The sequence below is a fragment of the Lactuca sativa genome, chromosome 1 (genome assembly GCF_002870075.4).
Source record: "Lactuca sativa cultivar Salinas chromosome 1, Lsat_Salinas_v11, whole genome shotgun sequence".
Taxonomy (NCBI): Eukaryota; Viridiplantae; Streptophyta; class Magnoliopsida; order Asterales; family Asteraceae; genus Lactuca; species Lactuca sativa.
The window spans coordinates 151,954,827-151,960,826 of NC_056623.2; positions in this window are offsets into that span (position 1 = coordinate 151,954,827).

Genomic DNA, 6,000 nt, shown 5'->3' on the forward strand with positions numbered 1-6,000 from the left:
TTATTCTTAATAAACTCAATTATTCTGGAAGTCAAAACATGCAAATGTGAAACACAAGAATAATACTAATCCCATATGGCCTCAAACCTTTGAGTATAAATAAAACACCTTTTATTTATCACCATATTGATTACTCATTATTTGTCGTTTCGGGTAATCAACTTCTTACTTGAATTACAATACTTGTCCCATGCTCCTAGCATGCACACAATGTTTACCTATGGTTCTTACTTTGTGAAATAGATCACATCGAACACATTTCCAATCCTTCTCATTTCACAACTCCAAATCCGTTTTTCATAAGTTAAAGAATATCAAATTCTTGCTACTTATAGAATATGCTAGATTCTAACATTCTATGCAACTATCCTTTCGTAATGTCACTGCACCAAAGTCACAAAGACTATTGCCAATGATATTACAAAGTCCTCTATCGGAGATTGTTACAAGACAATTCCATAGGCGTGATGTCTCTCACTCAAAGTACATTCTTTGAACATCCTTTTGCATAGAAGTTTCTAATCTAATCATAGATTTCTCAATATTCAATTCCCAATATGGACATACTTCCATATGTTCCATATGACAACTCATTCTTAATAGATTCTTATCTATTCGTAATGATGTCGATATGGTCCATCCAATATGGAAACATTTCCATATTTTCCAATACTATACTTCCAACTACTCACAAGCGACCAATCCTCGTCGAAATTTGGATTGTCCTTTTATAGTTGTTTAATTATTTTAGTCAAAACCAATTCTAGTCCCTTTTCCCTCTAAATGCGCTAGACATTTGGAAAATTTTAGAATGGTCAAACATTAAAGCATTTGCAATCGATCCTTTACCCGAAGCGTATGGGACACGACGCATAATGTTTTATTTGCTATGTTCTCAAAATTCGAATTGTGAAGAGGGATGCCGTAATCATAATCGAAATTTTAAGAACACACTTTGTACCTTTGACTAAATTTTATTAACATTTCTCAACCTAAACCTTTAGATTTGAAATGAAGCATAATATTCTCTCCCTTAATTATAGCAAAACAACCTTTCAACTCTTACAACTTTGCAAAGTATGACTCTTGTTTTCTATAATTAATATTGCTAACCTTGCAATACTTTCCTTAATAATCATACAATCATAACATTTATGCTCCCACTATCTTGATGATTATTATAACACTTATGCTCCCACTAGCTTCGACATGTATTCTTAAACATCTTAACTTCCAGAAAGACAATACCTATTGAATTTCTTGAGTCCATGTTTCTAATACATAGTGCTTTGATAATCTTTTATCAAGGTTTCTTGAACTTATACACATTTGCCTTCGATAGTCCATATGTGTGTCTAAACAATTAAGACTAATTGCCAAACCTCACAATTCAAATTATGGAAAGGGATGCCGTAACCATAATTGAATTCGAGAATGCAATTTTACAATCACTATCTTCTTAAAATCTTTCTTAGTGAAAGCATTTTCTCACAATCATTTTCATGAAGGAGGAAATCTTATGACACTTAGATTTAAATAGTGTATATGTTCCTATCCATCTGAATTTGTCAAAACCAACGTTTTACGACAAATTCAAACTCATATGGATCGAACTTTCTTAATCTTGATTTCTTGCCTCATGGTAGCACAGCTGCCCACCACGTCTTCCAAGTAGTTAAGCATCTCACCCTTTCTTATCAATGTACCTTTCATTGATTAAGGTGCCTTGCCTTTTATGCATTCAAGATGAGAACTCATAGAACTCATATGCATAATTAACTCAATTGGAACAGCACATAATCAAAATAATGTCAACACGATAGGTTGTAAACCTCAACTCGTGTGCTAGTGATGATTGATAAGGTTTATTTGATTTGTTCTTGAAACCTTTCAAGACCATTAAGACTCCCACTGACTCCTTGACATATATGATTCTCTTGTCAAAACATTTATTGACAAACAAATATTCAAGAGTTAGTGCAGCTTTTATCAAAACACTTCATAAATTGGTCCAAGTTGGTCTTTGTCTTATTCAAGACATCACAATCTTACCACATTTAATGAAAGTTACAAACCTTCTTAATACTTATCACTCAATGTCACAATCTTTAAGACTTGTTATTGGAACGAAGTATGATTGACTTATTGATTTAATCATTTCTTCAATTCTTGATTCCTCTTCTTAGACATTCAATTGTACTAAGACTCACTTAGAGGATCAATTGAGATATGGTTCTTAATCATTAAGATCTATCATAAAGCATAAAAGCTACTCTCCCATCTTCTTAGAATGGAGAAACTTTTATCTTTCTGCCTATATGATTCTTCTTATTCGTTCTACTATTGATCTAAACCCTTTAATCAATTTAGAATTACACTTAATCTTGTAAGTATAATCATATTTACTAAGTCTTTTTAGTAAATCATGACGATTATCTTTGTTGTTCTTATGGTGAACTTGATCAACACACAGCACTTTGTCAATGAATTTGTCTAATTTTCCAAATATGAAATTTCTCATTCATCGTGCAACCAAGTTGCGTGATTCCAAATTTCTGTCCGATTGAAACTTTGGGCGATGAGAAACTCTCCCTATTTGGTAAATTCTTGACATTTCCATAAATAACATAACTAAGAATCATATTCATTCGTGGTAGAAATATTCGAACATCAATTTTCATAACGATTTCATTGTAAGGAAATAAACAAATGAATAAATACGTCAAACAAAATTTATTTATTTATAAAAGCAGCGGAAAAATTTGTCCTTACAATGCAAAAATCCATTGAAAACTATGTACAAAAGGAAATTTCTAACAACTCTATCATAACTTTCTAAGCTCAAAATCTAATCTTCAAGTCCATGCGATCGAGATCCATCTCTTGTGATTAGATTCATCTTGCTTTCTCTTATCAACCTTCCTTTCTTTTCACCGACCCTACAAAACACTCAAATGTAATCTTATTACATCATGTATCAAGAATCAATGAGTAGGAACTTAATGGAGTTAGATAGTGGATTTTACCTGAAGCACAGCCATACTCTTTGACTCTCCCATCTTCTGGACTCTTCAGGCTCTTTGGGCAGACTTGTATCCAACGCCCTCTCTTTTGGCAGCAAACACAGGTCGGTTCTCCTAGAACGTCCTCGGAAGCATGGTCGGTTGACTTTCCCAACAAATACGCTCCATTGCTTCGCCAAATCATTTCTGATTCAGCAGCAATGAGCATGTAAGTTAGGTCAATGAGGTTGTCGTCATGATTCATCATATAATACTTTCTTTTGAACTCATTATATGATTCAGGAAGTGACTGCAAAACCCAATTCACAGCCAACTCATCTGGGAATGACACACCCAACATTATCAACCTATCAATGTGTGATTTCATTCCTAGAACGTGGGCACACACGGGTTTACCATCTTCATGTTTCATTTCCAATAGGGCTTTAGTGATATTGAACCTTTCAATTCTTCGATCTTGTGGGTTGGGGAGAACAATAGGAGGAGGAGGAGGAAGTGAAGCATGATTTCTTGTTCCTCGATTGAATCGTGGAATACCATCTTCATGTGGAATACTTGTTCCACGGGATTTGGGAAGACCATAGTTGTCGAACTTTGACATCTACAAAACGGGAGAAAACGAAAAACAAATTCAAGTTAGTTGATTGATTGAGTCCTTAGTAAATCACCCAAATAAGATACTAAGGCTAGGACCCAACACAATATTCTGCAACTCGGGAGAGGGATGCCGTAACCCAAATTGCAGAACATTTGAAGGTAAGTGAATGACGATTCACTAATTTCCACCATGAAAAACGAAAAAGAAATTTAAGTTTTAAATCTATGAAAACTCCTAGATCCTTTGAGATTCATTGAACTTTCAATGGCATGTTTAAATCTCGATATGCCCCTCTAGTTTGTGACTGGGATGCCGAGGATCACAAAGCGGGTGTGAATAACCATGCAAACTTACATGGTGCCCTCACATGTTACAGTCACCTATTCGATGTGCCGGTAAACCACACACGCTCCACCGAACTATGACAAACATTGAGTCACCCTTTGCTACCTTTGCTTAGACCCATTTAGTGTGCCGGTTAACCACACACGCTCCACTAACGTCTTCGCAAGGGCACAAAGTGTAATTTCATGGAATTGCATCAATTCACTTTTGCCTAAGTAACTAAGATTGGGAATTTTATAAAAACATTTAGTTACTTTAGTAATTCATTATACTTATAATGGAAGGTTTCGTCCTATCCTACCCGTTCGGCTAACGACTCTCCACTAGTCAAGAGTGCGGTGGGTAAGAGTGGATACCCATTCAATCGCCATTTTATAGGCAATTTCCTTAAACACCCCTTATAGACCAGCTTCGTGAATGAGGCCTACTAACGGTAAGACTGACTTTTACTCATACATATATATAATGTTAGACTTTTAATGTTATATATAGTATAGGGTGTATTTTATACTTTTAAAATACTAGGTGGTCTAATTTTAACAATTATACTTTTAATTCAATTAAATAGTAAACCTAAACTTTTATGGATTTATTAAATCTCTTTTAACTATACACCTTAATTAATTAATAAAACCATAATGGTGTGATTTGAACTTTTTCAAAACTTCTTAGAGTTTTAGAATTTAACATTCCTAATTAAACTTTTAATCAACTTTTAAATTCCAAAACTTGAGGGCAAGTTTTGAAACATTTCAACACATTAGGGTTTAGAATTTAAATATGCATCAAAATTAAACTATTTAATCAAAATTTAAATTCCAAAACTTGAGGGCAAGTTTTGAAACCTTTTTCAAAACATTAGGGTTTCAACTATTTAAATTTCAAAACAACAAAACTTTTGGGGTTCAAATTTAAACTATAAAACCTAAAGGGCCAAATATGAAACTTTTCACAACAACAAGGATCAAATAACAAATAATTCAAATTAACATTTAATCACATAATTATCCATATTTGATGATTTCTTGCAAAATAATTTATCAATTTACTTAAAATAATTAATCAATTATCTTATAAGGAAACAATTATCCAATTAATTGATAAATATCTTCAATTAGATTAAAAATATAGTCAAATATATCATATAATCGGATTAATATTAATCTAACATGATAAGGTAATTATCCATAAGCAAAAACAGCAAGAAATCCCGAAATACCCTCCTTCTGACGAGTTGACTCGTCGAGTCAGCCTTGGACTCGTCGAGTCACCTTGGACTCGGCGAGTTCAGCCATGGACTCGGCGAGTCCAGCCTCCAGAATGCAAAAATTCGTATTTTTCAGTTACAACAAGCATCAATACAATAGAAACCAATCAAGGCTCTGATACCACTGATGGGTTTTGGTCATAAGACATCCTATGTGCTCATACAAACCCTAAAGCTTGGATCTAGGTTTCTCTATTGTACATACTTTGAATCCAAGACTTTGAACCCTAATTCTAGCATATGGAAATCAGAATTCACATGTAAATAGGTTTAAGAACATACCTTGATTGTTATGTAGCAATAACAATCCAATTCCTCCTTGAATTGACCTTGGAAAGCAGAGAGTCACAAGTGTCACTCCTCTAATGGCTTACAAACACCATAAGCTAGTGGAGAAGGTATAAAGAGAGAGGAGGGAGGTTAGAATTCGTATTTGGGACCTCTTGGGAAGGGATACACGAATTCATGACCCTAGGGGTGTTTATATAGGTGTAGAGATAGGGTTTCAGTCATTATCCTTATCTAGTTGATTATCCATTAAGCAACCAATAAGATAATCCTTGAATCCTTATCATACTCGAATTCTAAGGCTTTCCAACCTTAAATTCGTTCACCATACTTATAAGATAATCCTTACCTTATTTTGTAACTATCACATAATTACAAATCAGCCCCTCTAGTTTAATTAATTACATTTGATCACAAAATTAATTCTCAATTAATTATTGACCAATATTAATTAAACAAATATGATTTATCCTTTAATA